The following is a 22,148-nucleotide window of genomic DNA, read 5'->3' as shown; positions in this document are numbered from 1 at the left end:
TTCCCTTCTGATGAGTTTTGGAAGATGAGCAGAAGGAAGAGAGGTGGTAGAAAGGGGAGCAGAGAGGTGCTTCTTTCTGGAATAAAAGGAAATGGCATAGAGAAGCAAAAAAGAGCGTCACCTGGGTGGTACAATCTATTAAGTGTCCGACTCTTGGTTTGGGCTCAGATCATGATATCATGGTTCCTCCGAACTTGGGCTCTGTGTTCAGCAGGGCATCTACTTGAATTTCTCTCTCTCTCCCCTCCTCACTGCCCCCACATTGATTTTTCCCTCTCAACAAATAAATAAGTCTTCAAAGAGAGAGAGAATGGCTTTGGGGGGAACTACAAGAATTTCAGCATGACCGGATGAAAAGTTTAAGAGGAAAGAGTAAAAAAGGTGATATTGGAAAGATGGAGGGGACAAGATCATAGAAATGAATGCCAGGGAATTTGGACTTAACCATGAGAGCTTGAAGATTTTCTGGGCATTTACGAGCAAAGGAGTAGGTGTTAAAAATATTCATTTTCAGAAAAGGCACTTTGCAAATAAGGGACATGGCCCAATTAATACTTTGGTTATTTTTCTTTTTTCTCGAAGAACTACTGAGTCTATAAAGAAATTTTGGCAATTCACTATCTAAAAATTAGAATTTACGACACAAACATTTTTAAATCTCTTACATCAGTTTAGGAAGAATTTCAGTTAGACATGAAAAAAATTAGTTTCAATCACACAATGATGGAGCGCTTCAGCTATGTTAGGTGAAAAATCCAGACTTAACAGAGTTTTAAAACTATAGGCTGATCTTTGTCTTATGGCTTCATACCAATATATTATACATATTGAAAATTCCTATGTTTGGTTTTTTGAAACAGACTCTATGGTAAGTGTCATGGATACGATTGTTAGTACAGAATTAGTACATACATGCAAAAGCTCTGGCTCATCACCAGCTTATGATACTCTTGAAAAAAAAACCACAGAAGAAAAATGGAATGATCTCGTGTTTTTTTTTTTTTTTTTAAGATTTTGTTTATTTGTCAGAGAGAGTACACACACAAGCAGGCAGAGAGGCAGGCAGAGAGAGAGGGGGAAGCAGGCTCCCCGCTGAGCAAGGAGCCCGATGCGGGATTCAATCCCAGGACCCCAGGATCAGACCGGAGCCGAAGGCAGCGGCCTAACCAACTGAGCCACCCAGGCATCCCTGATCTTGTGTTTTGTGTTAATGCTTATTGGTTACATCATAGAATAGTTTTACAAAGATTCACTGAACTGTTAACTCTAATTTAATATGTTCTTGAAACAGGAGGAATAATTAACCAATTATTGGTTAATAATAATTGGTTAATTGGTTAATATATTGGTTAATTGGTTAATAATTGGTTAATAATAAATTAACCAATAATCAATGACAAAAACATGGTACAATGATGCACGTTGCCTGACCAGTATCACACTGCAAATGAATGAGCTGAATTTGGAGCTTCAAGGAAGGCAAGAGTTTATTTGCAAAGTGGTTGGAAAAGTAAGAGAACTCATACTGAAAGTAAAATCTTTAAAATACAAATAATAGTGATTTTATACATTGTCTTAACATGAATCAATAAGCAGAAGATTTTAATTGCAATCGACAGCATTTTTTAATTGTCTGCAAAAAGACTCCAAAAATATTTAAAAATGTCTTCTTGTTGATATGATAATTTTGGAGTACGTTTCTGATTTAGGTAGTATCCCTATGGAACTCATGTTATATTGCTAGGTTGACATAACAGTAAATAGATTTACTTGGTCAAAAATAGTTTTGAAACTGATAGGCCTTTATCAAAGTTAAACCATCTCTTCTAAAAAACATGTACTCAGTTGGTTGGGTAACTGCCTTTGGCTCAGGTTGTGATCCTGAAGTCCCGGGATTGAGTCCCGCATCGGGCTCCCTGCTCGGTGGGGAGTATGCTTCTCCCTCTGACCCTGCCCCCCTCTTGTGTTCTCTCTCTCTCAAATAAATCAATAAAATATTAAAAAAAAAAGATGTACTCATTTTGTCAAGGTGGATGCGAGTATTAAAGAAAAATAATTTTCTGATATTTCATTCAGTTATTAGAAAACCTGTAAGTAGATATGGAACAACTGGGTTCATGAATCTAATTTTCAACTCTAAATTTTACAGAATCTCAATACAAAATATTCCAGTATGTAAGATGTACTCTAAGTGTAAAGTACATACCAGATTTGGAATACTTAGTACAAAAAATTATGAAAAATATCTCATTAATAATTTTATATTGACTATATTATATTGAAATGTTTACTATTTTATATATTCCATGTTAAATAAAATAGCTTATTAAACTTCATCTATTTATTTTTGTTTTTTAAATGTGGCTACTAGAATATGGAAGATTTTACATGTGGCTTGCAGTATACTTCAACAGGACAGTGCTGAACAGGAGCTGGAGGGAGATCTATGCTGGGTATCATCAGGGAATCATTACAGCGCAGGAAGTGGTGGAGACACGGAAGAAGACTGTGTCACCCAGAGAGAATGGCATAAAAACAGAAGTGAAATGAAGAGGTAAACACCCATTTAAGGGACTGGCAGAAGAAGGGGAGCTTGTAGAGGAGACTGAGAAAGAATAGATTTCACTACGGAAATAAGGAAAAGAAAGTTTTAAGAGAGGAGGGTTGAATCAGAGTAAGATAATCCTAATAAAGATGCTATCTATTGAAACTACCCTCTTAGCAAGGCACGGCCAAGCAGAGTCTAGAAATGAACCCAGGGAATTAGGCTTCAGAGGTCACACTTGTAACTACAATGCAGACTGTTCTTTCAAGAAAGTTGACTGCAAAGGAAGAGATGAGATTTTAATACCTAATGAGGAATGAGGACCAAAGAAATTTCGTTGTTGTTTGCTTTGTTTCTTAAGCTATGATCGTTGTTCACTATGCCTAACATCAGCTACTTTTTAAAAAGATTTTGTTTATTCCTGAAAGACAGAGAGAGAGAGAGAGGCGGAGGCATAGGGAGAAGCAGGCTCCCTACAGAACTTGACCCCAGGACTCCAGGATTATGACCAGAGTTGAAGGCAGATGCTTAACAGACTGAGCCACCCAGGTAACCTAAAATCAGCTATTTTACAAAAGGGGTACTCTGTGTTCACAGAATAAATTCTGAAGAGGGAAGAAATAACACTGGTATCTATAAAATATGTAACCTCAAAAAGACCTGGAAAATAAGTGTAAATTTTATAGCAATTATCAATTAAAAATACTTACTGGTCAGTACCATAGTTGGATAAGTACAACAAAATATCTGCAGAGACATCAGAACCTACTTGACTTTATATGACTGGTGATTAAGGCCTGAACCCAATAAAAAATAAGTTATAAAATGTTTAACCTACTTTAAGAAGTCTATCCATAGTAATAGCTGCCTCTCCTACATTATTCTGGCACGTGGCATCTTACACTGAATGACCTATAACATTATCATCAGGGGAGGGCCAATTAGAAAAGACCACTGAGTCAGAAACTCTGGGAGTGGAGGTTTAGACTTTGTTTTTGTTTTTTAGTTTCTGGTGTGTGTGTGTGTGTGTGTGTGTGTGTGTGTGTGTGTGTGTGTGTGTGGTGTGGTATGGAACAAGAAAGGTATTTATTTCAGTGAGGCCAACACCAGGAAGACAGCAGACCAACGTCTCAAAGACTGTCTCCAGATTTTGTATTTTTAAAAACCTTTCCTGCTGATTCTGATAGAAAGCCAAATTTAAGAACCACTGGTCTGAATCATACAATCCAGCCCTTATTTTTATAGTGTGTAGAACTATTCTCTGTCTTAATTATGTATTTTTTCTCCCAAGAAAAAAAATTAGTTCCTCAAAGGCAGAAAATATGCCCACCCAAGACACCCGCCTAAGCTGCTAATTGGTTCTCAATAAATACTAAATTAAACTGAGAGCTACTTCCGTGCATGTGTGCGTGTGTGTGAGGGAAGAGGGAGAAGGAGAGAATCTCAAGCATGGAGCATGGAGCCCAAGAGGGCTCAGTCTCACAACCCTGGGATCGTGACCTGAGCCGGAAATCAAGAGTCAAACACCTAGGTGACTGAGCCCCCTGGCACCCCACTACTTTTTAATTAAAATATATTTTATGAAATTTTGGAAAATGAATAATTGAATATCCAAACCTATGGGGGAGAAAAGCCCAAATGTATTCATAACATTGTGAAAAATTCCTTTAGTATAACTGTCTGGGTAGTTTAAACCCCCAATAAATATCCAGCTGAATTTAAACAGACTCTATGGTAATTTAACAAATTTAAATCATATTTTAAATCGCTAGTTAGGGGCGCCTGGGTGGCTCAGTGGGTTAAGCCGCTGCCTTCAGCTCAGGTCATGATCTCAGGGTCCTGGGATCGAGTCCCGCATCGGGCTCTCTGCTCAGCAAGAAGCCTGCTTCCCTCTCTCCCTCTGCCTGCCTCTCCATCTACTTGTGATCTCTCTCTGTCAAATAAATAAATAAAATCTTTTAATAAAAAAAATAAATAAATCGCTAGTTAGGAAAACTCAATTCAGTATTTTAAACAAAATCCACCAAGATAACGAAACATTATTTCATCAGAAAGAGAAACCTAGTATGCATTAAACTTGCCGGAAGGACAAGTACAAATTTCCTTGAAAAATATCCATCCACATATGGTGTAAATACAGTCCAAAATCTAGTCAAGTACTGGGCCTGCGAAGCTTATTTTAACCATCTCTCAATAAGTTATTATATCAGTCTAGTTTTATAAAGTATAAAAAATTTCTGAGCTTATAGGAAGTTCAACCTTTTTCTCCCACATTTAGTGGGGTAAATGTACCACTGAAAAATTAGAATAAGTAGCCTGAGGAAGAATAATGTAGTTTAACATTATTTATTACACTTCCACTGGGACAGTACCTGCTTTGCCTCATATTAGTAACATGGATGAATTATGTGAATCTGGTATTAAGGCCTTTGCTCTTTCCTTTGTTAAATATAACATGCAAGCCTTATAATCTGTCAACCTTCCAAATGCTTGCCTGGTACATCACATCTCCAGTTACATATACCACATGTACTTTCCTGCTCCTTTGCCATTGAACTAGTTCTGACTCATCTTTCTCGATTGCTTGAATTTTTTATCTCAACTTTTTGTTGGTCTGTTACTGCTTCTCTGCCTCTCCAAGGACCTTAGACGGCCCCCACCCCACCACACCCACCTTGGTCCAATATCCCACCTCCTCTGACCGGAAATTGCATGACCAGCTCTAGCTATCACATCAAGTTGCCGAATGGCTTAGAATGGGAAGTTTTGTTCTGAGAGAGAATAAAAATATTCCTAAAGCAGCAGGCTTTGGCTTTGGAGAAAACAGGGTAGGACACATCTTTAACAAAAGTGTAAAAGACATCCCAGTTCTTTCCAGGTATGTCTCTCCATCAGGAGAAGAACACCAGGTCAGACAATTGACCAGATATATAGAGGGGAGGATGCACTGAGGGTAGAGGTCCTGCTAAAAATGAATTAGAGACAGAAGACGACAGCTGGAAAGCCTTTGTACTCAGATCACTGAGGGGACCCTTCATAATAGGGTCCTGATTTAGCTTCACTGGTGAATCCCATGAGACATCAAGCCTGGACAGAACTTTAAGCTGTGGGAATTCACTTACTACCTTAACCCAAAGCTGTTAACAAATTTGGATAGTCCTAGAGTCACAAAAATGAGTAGTTGTACATCCTCTACTACAGAAAAAATTCACTTCTGAGAAAAATACCAAAAGTTCACTTTAGTTTATACCAACACGTGATTACTTACTAAATCATTTATCTTCCCATAAATGTGGGGGCAATTCCACTCAATAAGGAAGTTTCTAATAATAATTATAAACTATAAACAATGCAAGGGTTAAAGGTCAAGCTTTGAATGACGTTTAAAATCAAAGTACAATGATCATAGGATACCATAACTTATAATTGGAGTTTATGGATCATTCCACAGAGATCCATGAGTATTGGCCATGGATAAATAAACCCAACTTAAAATTTTGAGTATCTACTAACTTGTTACTAATCCTACACAAGATGACAACACTGTGTTAACCAGAGGATAAAGGTGTAAATGAGTTTATGTTTCAGTGAAGTTGATGTCATTCAAAATAATGATACATCTCTGTAATCTTTACCCACAGACTTAAGGTCATTTAGATTTACGAAAATTACAGAAGGGCCACCTACAGAAGGGCTCAGTCGGTTGGGCATCTGACTTCTGATTTTGGCTTGGGTCATGGCCTCGTGGTCATGGGATCAAACCCTGTGTTCAGCATGGAGTCTGATTTGGAGTCTCTTCCACTCCCTCCTGCTCATCCGTTCTCTCTCAAACAAATCAATAAATAAAATATTTTCAAAAAGATTACAGAAACTATATCCTCTGTAAAGCTTGATCAGGTTCAGATAATTGGACTGAAATGGAAGTTGAACTTAAGTTGTATTGTGATATTGTGATAACATCAAGAGTATGCCAAATGTCATCAAAATGAATCAACTTAGTCAAAACCACAGATAAAATATTACATGCTAAACAGGCTAGTTAAAAATGAACTCTCTACTTTGCTTAAAAAAAAAAAAACAAAATAAAAATAAGTCAACAGAATGTAAGAATCATGATCGAATTTCACTAAAACCTCCAATGTTTTTTTAAAAGTCTATTTCCTGAAAAGGATTAAGAATGAAGGTATGGCATACTATGAACTTGTTTTTAGTTGAAAAAAGCCGAACACCTTTAAAATATTTTAATTATCAATGCAATTTGGTAGCAGTATCATCAGGAAAGCATTAATAAATGTGGATCTATGAAATTTCATTAGTCAAATATCTCCCAAGAGCAGTTAAACAAGAAAAAACAATAGGAAATTTTTAGAGTTTTATGCATAATACAATCTTTTCATACTAAGTAGGTAATAAATGTTCTAAAGAGTCTCAAAGTCATTATAAATATGCACTTAATTTTTCCAGATTTCTGTTGATGTTTTTGATAGGGCCATTTAAATATAACTTAAAAATTATTTGTACTACAAATTCTCCAGCAGGACCCACCCAGATTATTCATGTTGGTAGAATACAAAGCTTTAGATCAATAATTAAATGGTTTAGTGATAATCTAGGTTTTGCTTAGCCAAATGTTTTCTTAGAGGCTAGGGTATTATTAAATGACCTGAAGATTAGATGTGTATTTTTACTAAGATTTTATAGACTATGTAAAGAGGACAGGAGTGAATACTCTAAAAGTATTTTTAAAATTCAACTGCGGTAGAGTTAACATTCAATGTTATATTAATTTCAAATGTAAAATATAGTTTTTCAGCAATTCCATACATTACTCAGTGTTGATCGTAGTGAGTGTACTCTTAATCCCCTTCACCTATTTCACCCATCCTCCCATCAACCTCCCATCTGGTAACCCCCAGTTCATTCTCTATAGCTAAGAGTCTGATTTTGGTCTCTTTTTTTCTTTGTTCATTTGTTTTGTTTCTTAAATTCCACATATGAGTGAAACCATGGTATTTGTCTTTTTCTGACTTAATTTTACTTAGCATTATTCTCTCTAGATCTATTCACGTTGTTGCCAACAGGAAGATTTCATTCTTTTTTATGGCTGAGAATACTCTATCCCATTTCATTCCAATATTCTACTGTAATAAAGAATATCACATAGTCTTAATCCATTCATCTATTGATGAACACTTGGGTTGTTTCCATAATTTGGCTATCCTAAATAATGCTGCAGTAAACATAGGGGTGCATGTATCTTTCTGAATTGATGTTTTCATATTTTTTGGTAAATACTCAGTAGTGGTATTACTGGATCATATTGTAGTTCTATTTTTAATTTTTTGAGGAATCTCCATACTGGATAAGAGGGGATTTTTTTAAATTGATAAGCTGATATAGTTGAAAATATAAGAAACCTGAATCACTGTTTTTATTTTATCTTTTTTAAAGATCTTATTTATTTATTTGAGAGAGAGAGAATGAGAGAGAAAGAGAGCATGAGAGGGAAGAGGTCAGAGGGAGAAGCAGACTCCCTGCCAAGCAGGGAGCCTGATGTGGGACTCGATACCAGGACTCCAGGGTCATGACCTGAGCCAAAGGCAGTCGCTTAACCAACTGAGCCACCCAGGCGCCCCTGAATCACTGTTTTCAGAAGGTACTTTAAGATACGCTGGAAATAAAAATTCCTTGTAGAGCTTCCTTTTTATTCAGCTGTGCTCTTCTTGAAATGGTTTACTAATCTCCATGAGCTGTTGTAAGAACAAGACTGGAACTGCCTTGAATGAATACAATGAGTACAATGAAATCTGTACTAATGCAGATTTTATAAAGACAGTTGTGGCAGAGAGAGTGAAGGTGAATGATTATTATGTGACACACTTGTAAAGAAAGGGACCCAATTCACATGAAAACAAGCAATTCCTATCACAGAGACTGAATAGGCCTAACGTGAAAACAAGTTCTGTAGCAAAATTTTCAAAGAAAAACAGGTTTCTTGGTTTCTTTAAACAAGGTTACCGTTGATTTGTTTAAAATCAAGTAGAAAAAAAGTGTACTGATACTTTGTTGAGTAAATGGAAAAAACACTTAGCCCATATATGTTCACGCATCTGGGTGTTGGCATTGGTTCTAGAATCACAAGAATTACAGGTTCTTTCCTAAGGAATCTCTTCATTTGTGGGGTGGGGGGTGGTGGAAATTTTTAATAGAGTATTATTTTCCAATCACAGTGAGTTGGTTAATCTGACCTTCACCATATTATGCAAATAACTACTTATCAATCCCTTTCCAAACATTTAAACACAACTAATGTTAAATACCTGTCTGTTGCCTTGCTCAGAGTTACTCTGTGAACTCTACCTTTCACTTTGCTAAATACCTTTTCTCTATTATCTCCAACTATTTAGAGTGCCTCACAGCCTGTCACAATTTGTTTTATGACACTGGCAAGAGAGCAACAGTTGAGCTTTGTTGATGGAAGTGGAAGATCAGGGGTGCTGGGTGGCTCAGTTGGTTAAGCGTCTGCCTTTGGCTCAGGTCATGATTTCAAGGTCCTGGGATTGAGTCCCGCATCAGGCTCTCTGCTCAGCAGCAAGCCTGCTTCTCCTTCTGCCTGCTGCTCCCCCTGCTTGTGCTCTGTCTCTCTCTGACAGTTAAAGAAATAAAATCTTTTAAAGAAAGAGGAAATGGAAGATCAGAATGCTTTGATAAACTTAAAAGGCAGTAAACATGTCTAATTTCATATTAGTTCCTATGATTTCATTTGGATCCGTGACCACATAGTCATGCTGTTCTTAATCACGTTCCCATAGGTTACATCTTTGGGTGTTCTAAAGTAAATATCATAAACATGGATCATTACATGGTTTTTCAATATTAAATTGAAGCAGAAATTCTTCCCATCAATTTGTCTAAGAGACATATTACATGCTGAAAGAAAAGCTTCATTTCTTAAAAAAGCATTTTTGCGTTTATGCTTTTGCAAAATTGAGAACACCGCATCTCACAAGATCACAGCAGCCTAGAATAGGCACATTAGAAAGAATGAGGTTACGTTTAAGTCACCCAAAGGTTGTTCTTTGGACAAAAGTGTTGATGTTTCAACTCACTTATTTTGGAGGGAAGCTTCTAAGTAATCATGTTCCTTCAAAATATGTTTCTGCCAATATTTTCAACAAATAATTGAGTACAAAGGATAGAAATTTCAATATGCTGAGAAGAAAAAGGAAGTGTTGTCCACAAACAAATTGAGGGGGCGCCTGGGTGGCTCAGTTGGTTAAGCAACTGCCTTCAGCTCAGGTCATGATCCCAGAGCCCTGGGATCGAGTCCTGCATCAGACTCCCAGCTCCCCGGGGAGTCTGCTTCTGCCTCTGACCTTCTCTCCTCTCATGCTCTCTCTCACTGTCTCTCTCTCAAATAAATAAATAAAATCTTTAAAAAAAATGGAAAATAAAAACAAATTGAGGGAGTGGTTGATGAGCTTTGTGTTAATATTATTGATTACTAAAAAAAAAAAGCCTTTGAGTCTGGCAACCAATATACTTGTGATGACAGGCACTTCTTACAAATAAAGGTATTATGTTATGGGAACTATATCTCCCGGATCATTTTAGAATTCAAAGGCCCTAGGTAGTTTTGCCTCAGGTATCTCTTCACCTAATTTGAAATTCAAATGTATGAAATTTCCAAAGCTAAATATGACAAATTAGACACGGTCTGTGAAGTTACCATTTAATGAGCTATGAACCTAGACTTTCATCTCCCCAGGAATAATTTCTTTATTACTTTTGTATTTTATTGCAATAAAGAACCATTTGACCTTCAAGTATGATAATTAAGCTTCCAAAAATGTTATAAATTCAGAGTGAAAATAGTTCTCTCTGTGTTCAGGAATAGACTTACGATCAGTATAAAAAATTCCTTAATATTTAAAGACAGCTAAATTATACACAGAACCAGTAATATTAGAAGGTATTTTTCTCTTCCCCTCCCCCCCATTTCCCATCTCAATTCGATTTGTGTCTCATAACAACTTATCATCTGTCATATTGTAAAATAAATGGAATAGGAGAAAAACTAAAATATATCTTTATAATCTGCAAATGGGGGAACAGAGAACTCGGTCAGGTAAGATTTATTCTACCATAAGCTGTCAATAATGAAATCTTAAATACTCACACTTGTGACTCCTTGTCTTGCTATGCTCATGCCCTGAACTTTTCTGGGGGAGATAACCATACATTTTTCAAAACTTTGCTTATATGAATAAAAGTTTAAAGTGAAAAATCAGAACAATATACCATCTGAATTGTTGGTAAATAGTTTTTTAAAATTTTTTCAAATCACTGTGTAATAATTTTTTTAAAAACATCTTAAGACCTTAGAGAACTTGAGGAGATAAAGTTTATGGATGGGGCAGAGGAGAAGTAGAGCTAAAAATTGACCTGTAGGCTGAACGCATATGACTTTTAACTAATAATCAGAGATAGGAAGGAATATTATTAGGATCATCACCATCATTATATAATTAATAACAATTACTACACTACTAATACCACTACTACTAAGAAGAAGAAGAAACCTTGTTGCTAATGTGAGCAGAGCTTTGCCAGAGGTCTGCCAACATCTGTTCTCCTTTTCTTTGTTTTAAATGAACTGTGGCCCCCAGTTAGAGGTATCTACCACACTGTTCCCTGCAGCGTCCTGTGACAAAGGAATTAAGCTCTGATCATAAGGAGGAGCAGAAGTGACCTGGGTCACATTCAGGGATGGGTGATGCCCTCTAAAGGAATGGCCATGCTTCCCTGGCCCTTTACCCTTCCTTCTAGGACATGGTAAGTGCTGGAGCAGCCAGCTTGGGCCCCCGATATGGAATCACAGAACCACTCCAGCAGCCCCGGCTCACCTGCCTCCAGACTGATTTATGATGGAGGAAATGTACGTCTAACCATTTAAGCCCGCCGTTGAACGCACTTTGCCATAGAAGCTCTATATGCTAAGTGAAGAGTTAACTTCCTATGGGTTGGGGAAGGGGTCTATTTGGGGGAAAGGTAATCCGTCTGTATCTCACAATCCTAGAAGCTGGAGTGGAAATGAGGGCTGCTCAGATTGTGAGTTTGTATGGCTAGAGAATGTGTCTTGTGTATCTCTGCATCCCCTGACTAGCATGTCTGGCACACGCCTGCTCCAAAGATGTTAGTTTATTGGGTAATGATAACACCAACAAGAGAGTAATTATTGGGCACTAATAATACCAGCAAGACATTGTTGTTAGGAAATTTTAATGTTCTCTGTTCCCTCCTGTCTTGGTCACATGAATCTCTGTTATCATCTTGATGTTACCTCACTTCTCACTTCCCTTTATATGTCTAAGGATACACTGCAAAATTCACCTTGTTCTAAAATAGATACAAGGCAGTTTACCAAAAAGCACTCCTCCCACCCCCACCCCCGCAAACAAAACAAAACAACACAAACAAAAAACCAAAAAAACCCCAAAACACCCAAAGCAAAAATCACAAGAAAACAAAACCAAAAAGTCCAATCAAACAAGTAATAAAGGGGAAAACACAAAGACGATGACAAATGAGGGTCAGAATAAAACTAAGTCCAGGTGAGAATGAGCAAAGGGCATGTTCTGAAGTCTGAAGTTTGCTCCTGCTATAAAGTTACAGAGGCTATAAAGTTACAGAAATTGAAGGGTTCATAAAGTGAAAATTAAACACATTGCTCAGGAGTAGGGAAAGTGCTTCCCCAGATTTGGGGAAAAGTCAAGTTCAGTTTAGAATATGTTGAGTTTAAGGTACCTAAATGGACCTAAATGGCATCCAAATATAAATACCCTAGTACTGGGTGCCTGGGTGGCTCAGTGGGTTAAGCCTCTGCTTTCCGCTCAGGTCATGATCTCAGGGTTCTGGGATCGAGTCCCACATTGGGCTCTCTGCTCCGCAGGGAGCCTGCTTCCTCCTCTCTCTCTCTCTGCCTGCCTCTCTGCCTACTTGTGATCTCTGTCTGTCAAATAAATAAATAAAATCTTTAAAAAATATATCCTAGTACTAATAATGACAGTTAACATTCAGAGAGTATTCTGTGATAACCACCATCCTATGCACATCACTTTTGCATTTAACCTTCGCAACTTGACCATGTTCCTTTGGGCACAGAATATTATGCCAGGCCCTTGGGAATAGTATGGGACACAGCAGAGTATGTATTAATTAATATTAATGAATTCCAACTCTTAAAAACCTGATTATGAAAACCCATATTAACTATTACACTAAACAACTGAACCTTTGAATGTAAAATTACGGTTGGATTAATAGGTTGCATGAAATAGTATCTTGCGATCCAAAATAAAATTGTAATTTATGGTGTGTTTAGTCCAGCTTTGCTCCCCTCTAGGCTTTTTGTCCTTCAGAATAGGGGGGAATCCAGCAGATTATATAGCAACTTGAGTAGAAAGTGTACTTCTCTCGATCCAAAAGAACTCAATGTCAAATTCTTCTTGGGCATAAATCCTGGTGTTTTGACTTTGGACTAGATAAAGCTGTCAAGTGGGAATGTATATAACCCTGAACTGAAAAGAAGGACGTTTAAATCTAGGTTCAATCATCTTGGGATAAACAGCACCAGTTCAAAACACCATTCTTTAGGAAATTAAAAAAGTGGTGAGATGCACCTAGGGCCAGTAGCAAGAAATTTTACTGTGGCCCCATGAGTCAGCTCTTTGATGTTGCTTTAAATCTTATCTGTCCTCAGGATCGCTTAGGAAAACTTTTTGCCTGCCCCATCCCCAAGGAGGGCTTCAGTTCCTCCCCTATTGGTAGTTTGTGAGACCCTGAAGCAAGAGTAAGTTTTCCTGGATGGTTTTACCAAAGTCTCCTAATTCAGCTCTCTTCGTTTGTCAATTACAAAGGCAGGATGTCAGGAAAAGGGGACTGTACTGCAGAACGGAAATGTAAACTCTAGAATAGCCATGGGGAAAACAAGCCTTTGAAAAGCAAAAACTTAAACACTGGGTAAATTCAAATGGAACGCATCATTATTTTTCACTTTAACTATTAAAGTAAATACGGTTGAACCCAATTCTATTAGTTGATTCTGACTTACGTAGTATGATTAATAAAAAAATTTGCATTTTAGGGTATTGGAAAAACATTTAGTAATATAAGTTACCAAATAAGCAAGAATAGGCAAGGGTAGATTTTGGTAGATCTGATAAAAAAAAAAACTCATACCATGTTTGGTTATAAAAGGTACTCTTTTTTTCCAGCTTTATTGAGGTATACCTGACAAATAAAAACTGTATATATTTAAGGTATACAATTCAATGTTGTGATATATGTATAGACTGTGAGATAATCACCACTATCAAGCTAATTACCATATCCATCACATATTCTTAATGTGCTGAAAAATATCTAGGTAATTTAAATCCCTCTTTCACTTTATGGACTCATTTACTGAACTTTTTATCTCCCTCCATCCCACAGCTCAAATAAACGTTCGTTAGTCCTCATTAGAAAGAATTTAAAAATTTCAGTTCCCAAATGAAGTAAATTCACTGTCTACCCTCGAGGTCCAGCAGCCCTTAGAACGTATAGCCCCTCTGTCTACCCCTCTGTTCAGAGTGATGAACAGCAGAGCAACTGCTGAGCATGGCAGAAAGCAGCCAAGGTTTTTGTCTCCAACTATATGCCTGACCCCTTCCCCTGACGTAAAACATTTGCCTTTGGTTATAACCACTTCCATCAACCCAACAACAGAGAGTTCCAGCACGGTTTATAAATGGCATGCATCCTTTGGGGGCACTACAGGGCATGACTGCTGTCCGCCATTAAGCCTGCCATCTGGCCTTGCTAAATAATCAACGTGTGTATTTGAAGGGGGTATGCCAAGAAGCTCACAGGCCAATGAATATACATGATTCTCCCCCCCGCCCCACCCCCACCCAGCCCCCACTGGGACGTGTGCACACTGTGGGACCAGCAGCCATGTTGAGAACGCCCACATCAGCTTCACAGTCACCACCTCTGTCTTACAAGGGCTTCAGACAGTGTGTATTCTCTCCTAGGTGTTCAGGGAAAGGAGGCAATGGCAATGATTCTTATTTACTGAAGCTGGGTTCCACAGGGTTTTAAATGTCTACTTGTTAAATGTTAAGAATCTACTTTGTATAATGAAACCGACATTGGGGGGTGAGCCCTGAGGTTTGGATTCTAGTCCAGCCATAGATGAGTAGTGTTTATTTTGTCAAGCTAACTTGCTTGGCTTTGTTGCTAATCTACAAGGAGGAACTGACAGGTGCAGGGTCAGAGCATAAATTCAAATATGCCCTCATCTCCAGTTGATACATTAACTAACCACACTCATCTCAACATTTTCTGTTTATTATTATTTTTTAAGATTTTTATTTATTTCAGATGGAGAGAGGGTGAGCATAAGCAGGGGAGAGGGAAAGAGGGAGAAGCAGACTCCCCAGTGAGCAGAAAGCTTGACACAGGGCTTAATCCCAAGACCCTGAGATCCTGACCTGAGCAGAAGGCAGACACGTAACCCACTGAGCTCCCTAGGCATCCATCATCTCAACATTTTCGACAGGACTCCTGATGGGTGATTCTGAGGGATATGACCTCGGTCGGCAGCTCTTTCTGTATTGCTCAATAGTAATTCCTGTAAAAGACTGACCGTCCCTAATTTCTTTCTGATTTTCAGTCTATTCTGAATTTGCCTATTACTCTCATCACCTCTAACAGTAGTTCACAAAACACTACGATGTTTGTCTTTAAAATCACTTAGTGGCAGGGCAACTGGGTGGCTCAGTCGGTTAAATGGCTGACTCTTAGTTTCAGCTCAGGTCATGATCTCAGGGTCCTGGGAGTGATCCCTACCTCAGTGGGGAGTCTGCTTAAGATTCTCTCTCTCTCCCTCTGCTTACCTCCCCCCACTCTTTCTCTCTCTCTAGAATAAATAAATAAATCTTTAAAAAATAAGATAATATCATTTAGCGGCATTTCAGACAATCACCCAGATAGTTGTGTGGCTAGCTCCCTTACCTGGTCTTTGCTCTACTGTCACCTTCTGGGTGAAAACCACCTGACTTGGTTTCTACCTTAAAATTGTAATCTGCCTCTTCTCTTTCCATCCAACTGTGTCATCTTATCCTGCCCCATTTTTAGTTTTAGTTTTTTCCTATAGCATTTACCACCTCCTAACATGCATAATGTCTGATGATGTATTATGTCTCATATTTATTCTTTCTTTCCTCTCCACTGCAATATAGACTCCAGGAGAGCAGGCACCTTTGTTTGCATCACTGATGTGTCCCAAGATCTAGCCTGGAACAGTGCAGGGCCCACAGAAGGCATTCCACAATCCCTGTTGAGTACTGAATGTTCAATGAATTCAGTTCTTTATTGTCTACTGCTGGTGAATGAACCTAAGCATCTTCCACTTTCAAAACAACCTAGCACCTCCCCACCCCAACCCAGACTAGAAATGAGAACTCTCTGGTTCCTCAGAAGCACTGCAACCCGTCAGCAGAGCTCAGCTAGAGATGTGTTTGTAATTATTCAGGAGTTCATGATTCAAGGCGAAAACCTGAAACCTCTGAACTTGGAGTATGTTCCAAGAGCACTGAGGGGACCCATCAGTGTTTGGATGAAAATCTGTGAATAATTTTCTGATTTCTAAAAATGGGGATGCATACATTTTTCAAACTGAGGTCAGTGTAAAGGACATTCCTTAGGGACACTCTTTCTGTTACAGCCACACTGACTCATCGTGTTCTATGGCTTAAGGTCAGGGTTTTAAAGGAGATTTTTCAGGAAGGGCAGTGATTTTTCAACTGCAAAACGTTTAAGGTGATCATTCAGCAAACATGTCTGCTTTTAAGCCAAGCATTGTTGGGTGTTCAGAAAGACAGAAAATCAAGTCATGGTTTCTGCCCTCCGAAGCTTTAATGGGAGGGCATGCACAGTTAAATTAATAATCATGACATCACCAAGACCAATCATGTTAAGAGCATCAGGCAAGTCCTCACAAAGGAAGAGGCAGGGGAGTTGTGGTTTAGAATTTTCCTGCAGTTCTCAGAAGTCCATCTGCTTCAATAGAATTGTCCCTCCTCCTTGTTAAGTATAACTCTATATTTGTTATTTGGGGGAGAGGGAGAGAAACTTTTGCTATTTCCTTATAACCCAAATAATATGAGTTCACTATAAAAAAAAATTTTTAGAAAATACAGTTAAGTTTCAAGAAAAAAATTAAACATCCACAATCTGACTAGACTGATCTATTTGCTCAGACTTTTGATTTCACACTGACTGACCTTGAATAGAAGATTGCTCCAGCAAGATCCCTCCCGCTTTATCATTAACTGAGCTTGTACTCTGTGTCCAGGCTCTGAAAATAAGGTTACCCAGAGCTTGGGTCCATTCCAAAGTCATGACAAAGCCTGAATCCAGAAGTAAATGACTGTGCACTAGCACTCTCTCCTGGGCCTCAAGAAAGGAAAAGCAGCCCCTGGCATCCAGGAGCTGGTCTGGCACTCACAGCTGGGTCTTGCTGTTCTCCCAATGAACAGAAATGATTTCACAGGGCGTCTGGGTGGCTCAGTTGGTGAAGCGTCTGCCTCCTGCTCGAGTCATGATCCCAGGATCCTAGGAGTAAGTCCCTTGTTGGGCTCCCTGCTCAGTGGGGAGCCTGCTTCTCCCCCTCCCTCTATGTGCTGCTCCCCTTGCTTGTGCTCTCTATGTCAAAATCTTAAAAAAAAAAAAATGATTTCACAGAACATCAACTGCAGACAAAGCCACTCTGGGATCGTGATCGGTAAGACTGACACAGGGCCACTTTGTAATTATACCCGAACACAGACCTACCCAGAACACTGTCCAACTCACAGTTCACCAAGCATCCCCTTCTCCTGGTGAACAGTGGTGACTGTACTGTCTTTTCACCAATTACAGCTTACCCTCTCTCCAGTCTGCCTTCCCTACAGATAGGATTTATTGAGATCCCTAACCAGAATTCCTGGTTAGAGCATCCAATATAGAGCAAAGCCCCACTTCCACAAACCCTAGCCAAAGTCATGAGATAGAGGCCCTAATCTCATAGTAATTCCTTGGTAACATCCTCTTATTGAGATGCCCCATGGCTGCATGGCGTGCCTTCTCTATCCTGGAACTAGCACTATCCCTAAACTGTCAATTCCAGGAGTGTTCCTAGTGGTCTTTGGCTACAAGGCACTGGATGGTCATAGATATGTTCTGGTTCTACCAGGGGGTGTGGGAGGGAAAGAGAGAGTGCTCACCCTTCCCTTGAGTCTGCTTTCCCCTCCACTTGCCCTATCTCTCACCTTCCCATTAACTCTCGATTTTTTTCAAAGCCTCTACTTTAAACACTGCTTCACATTTACTTCTCAATTCACAGTAATCTTTCTTCCCTTGCCTGTATGTCTCCAAAGCCTGGGCAAGAACTTTCCGGACTTCAAGGCAGCTTCAGGTGGTCCAGCCTCTCCTGAAACCATCGCTGATGGTTTATAGTCAAATTGCCGATGACCTTCTAACTGCAAAATCTTAAAGGCTTTTCTCAGACTTCAACCTCTCTGTTATTTCAGAAGCCTTTGTCCCTGTTGAACACCTCTACCATGTTGAGATGTCTTCCTTGAGTCTCCCGGTCTCCCACGCTGGTCCCTTCTCCAGAATTCCTTTTTCTTCCTGCTCCTGTGCCATCACTGGCCTTCCACACTGGGGCCCTTCCTCCCTTCTCCCGAGGAGCTCCTTGGATGAGCACACTCCATCCTAAAAACCAGCATGCTGACTGTTCTCAGATCAGCCTCTCGTCCCAGCAGGTTTCTTGGGAGAGTCCTGCAGGGTGGAAAGCAACTTCCTCAGGGACAACGTGTTGAAGTTCAGTCCTTTATTTTCTCTTCCAAACACCTATAATGTTTCTTCATTTCTTCTCTCAGTCCCTGGCATCAATGGCCACTGAATCACCCAAGCCAGAAACCACAGAATCACTCTGGACCCTCTTCCTGCCCTTATTCCCTACAATGATCACATCTTCTCCAAACTCCCTCTATCATATCCCCTTCTTTCTAGTCTCCAAGACCCCAATTTTTTAGAAAAGATCTTATTTATTTGACAGAGAGAGAGAGAACACAAGCAGGGGGAGCAGCAGATGGAGAGGGGGAGAAGCAGGATCCTCACTGAGCCGGGAGCCCGATGCGGCATTCCATCTCAGGACCCTGGGATCATGACCTGAGCCAAAGGCAGATGCTTAACTGTTTCATTTAGCTTAAAATTTAGCTCTCACCTGGGTGACACAGCAGCCTACTACTGTGTTTAGCTTCCTCCAACTCCTATCTCTGCAACCCATCCCACGCCCCATCCCCAGCTTTCTTACAAAGACACTGACTGCTCATGTCACCCTCCTATTTCCAACTTGCTCACAGAACAGGGTTTAAACATCTGAGCAAACAGAGGGCTCTTTACAACCTGTTTCACTCACCTTCCCAGCTTAGCTGTAATGACCTGCTGGGTAGCTTCTTCTTTCCCATATCTATCAGACCAGTTTGATTCAACTGTTCATTCATTCATTCAGTAAACATTTACTGGGTGCATACAGCCATTGTGTGAGGCTTTAGCAATTCGGTAATAAAAAAGCACAGTCCCTGCCCACAAGGAGCCTGTATCTGAGGGCAGATGAGGTACCTGTGATCACGTTCTTATTAGTTGTCAAGTTAAATGAGTGCATGCTGAAGTAAGTGCTTCATTGGAAAGGCGGTGTCACATGAGGGTCAATATCATGGGCTACTAGCCAAACTGCCCGAGCTCCCGTCCCAGCTCTGCCAATTTCTAGCTGTGTGACCTTAAGCAAGTTATCCTCACTGTGTCTTTGTTTCATCATCTTTAAAGTGGAGGTCAGAGTGGTTCTTTCCTTAGAAGGTTGCTGTAAACATGAAATGAAGCCATGTGTATAGAATGAATGGGGAGAGTGGAGTCTGGCATTTAACAGTGCTGACAGTGTTTTCATTTGTATTATTATTGTGCCTTGAGAGGTATGTCCAAGGGTTATGTAACCATGTATGAGACTCCAGGATCAGCTTCCGGAGGAGCCTGAGGGAGATCAGAGATATTTTTTCGTCAGGAGGAGGCAATACCCAAGCAGGGTCTGAAAGACTGAGTGACCCAGACAAGCCACATAAAGTTGGTCCAGCTCAAGAAAACGGGAGGCATAGTGTGTGTAAATACTATGAGGGTGATGGAGTGAGGTGCATTCTGGGAATTTTAAGGTAGAACCAATAGGATGACAAGAAATGAGGCAGGGAGGGACACCTGAGTGGTTCAGTCAGTTAAGTATCTGACTCTCGGTTTCCGTTCAGTCGTGATCTCATGGTCATGGGTTTGAGCCCTGTGTCGGGTTTTGTACTCTGTAAGGGCCTGTTCAGCCAGAGCGGCCCCACCCGGTTGAATGGCCATTTTGTTGTTTATGCAGTAAAACTTAAATTGACCCTGACCCACCCCCCCCCAGGGGAACTTACTTAAAAGCAAGTTGGGGGGGGGGAACCAGTCCCAGGTAACAAAGCCCAAATACAAGGGTGGGTCAGGTCAGGTCGAGATAACAGCCCAAATTCAGGGATGAGTCAGGTCAGGTGGAGACATCCAATCAGTAAAGTGCGCATACTGTCTCCCTAGCTACCAAGGAATGTGGGCCCTGCTACTTGGGCGCCAATTCTGACCAAGGTGATAGGCTAGTTCAAATATCTTCTAGGGTAAATTGTAATTCAATTGGTCACTTATGTGTGACCTAGCATGACTGTGCAGTTTTCTCTGTGTGTTACAATTTCATTGGCCACCTGTGCGTGGCCAGGCCCAACCACATGGCCTTTGCTCTATAAAAGTTAGTCTGTGAGGCAGGGAGGGCTCGCCCTCTCTGTAAGGGGTGGCCCCGACCGGTCGGTTTGATGGTCGGTTTAATTCTTGATGCTTGGTGTGAAATAAAGCTTTGCTTGACCTTCGCTTTGTATCAGTCGTGCTCCTTTAATCACGGACCCATTATTGGGGGACCCAGCATTGGGGGACCCAACACACTCAGCATGGAGTCTGTTCAGATTCTCTTTCTCTCTCACTCCCTCTCTCTCTCCCTCTCCCTCCCTCTCTCTCTCTCTCAAATAAATACATAAAATCTTAAAAAAAAAAAAAGTAATGAGGTGGTGGAGGCAAATTGAAGCCACATTGTAAGGGATTTTCTTTGTATGCTGTGATAAGCAGTAGAGATTTTTACCTTGAAGATGAACTATTGCTTCCAATTGAGATATTGAAGGGTTTTCAGAAGGGACATGATAGATCACGTTTCCATCTTAGAAAGCTCATTGTTGCAGCCCTGATTAAGGTGCTAGGAAAGTGGGAGCCGGAAATTCCAAGAGGCGGCTATGAAGCAAAGCCCCAAGGAGATGATGGGGTTTGATCCAAGGTGGGTCAGTAGAAATGGGAAGGAGATAGATGGAATTCCTTTCCATTTTTTCTTAAATTGCTGCTGACCCTTCAGGACTTGCTCCCTGAGGAGCCTTTCCTAAAGCCCCCAGGCAAAGGTAGCTGATCTGCCATTTATACCCCACCCCTCGGGAACAGAAATGGGTCTTTCTTTACTTTTATAGCCATATTTAGCACTGTGAGCGAAGACAAGGTGTTGGAGGTGTTAGATACATGTTTACAGGATAAAATCCTTCAGCGAATGTCTTCTAAGGAAAAGGATCGAGATGACAGACCATTCAAGACTAGTATGTTTTCTGATCCTTTTACTTTGTCGATATGCTTAGCCACCAATACATTCTTTTTTTTTTTTTTAAAGATTTTATTTATTTATTTGTCAGAGAGAGAGGGAGAGAGAGCAAGCACAGGCAGACAGAATGGCAGGCAGAGGCAGAGGGAGAAGCAGGCTCCCTGATGAGCAAGGAACCCGATGTGGGACTCGATCCCAGGACGCTGGGATCATGACCTGAGCCGAAGGCAGCTGCTTAACCAACTGAGCCACCCAGGCGTCCTGCCACCAATACATTCCTATAATAATAGCTGTCCCCAAGCTCCACAAAGCAAAATTTGCTTTGTTTAAATTGTTTAATTTAATTAAAATCAACAAACCTACTGACAATGTTGTAACTGAAAGGCACTATGCTTTGGTATATACTGATTGTCATTTTTTCCTCTCTCATAAATGCATTAAATATTCTCCATCCAATGCATAGGAAATTATAACATGTTAAATTTATGCTATTTTATTTAAGGAGGTAATTAATGTTCTAATTACAAGTAGATAGGTCCAAAATAGATCTATGGTTTATAGCACCAATTATTTTCCTTATTATTCTTGACAGCAGGAAGCCATCACTCTTGTTAGTATTCTTTCCACCGTATCTTGGATAGATTGATATGATTTCAATTGATTAGGTGCTGTTGAAAAGCTCAGTGTTTTTCTTTGGTCCTGGGCTGAATAGTATTTTTAATAATATGCACATCTACCATTGTGTAAATCATATTCGTGTGCAATCTGACTATATAAGGCTTTTTTCTTCTTCTTCTTTTTTTAACCCACTGGTTGAGA

The 22,148-nt window shown here is 39.8% G+C and overlaps 1 protein-coding gene across 3 annotated transcripts in view; it reads right to left on the bottom strand.

Annotated features, from left to right (window-relative positions):
• RELN (reelin) overlaps nt 1–22,148 on the bottom strand; it is a 518,586-nt gene that overhangs the window by 275,060 nt on the left and 221,378 nt on the right. The window lies entirely within an intron of this gene.

Source organism: Lutra lutra, chromosome 11 (assembly GCF_902655055.1).
Source record: "Lutra lutra chromosome 11, mLutLut1.2, whole genome shotgun sequence".
Lineage (NCBI taxonomy): Eukaryota > Metazoa > Chordata > Mammalia > Carnivora > Mustelidae > Lutra > Lutra lutra.
This window is presented reverse-complemented; position numbering and strand designations above follow the sequence as displayed.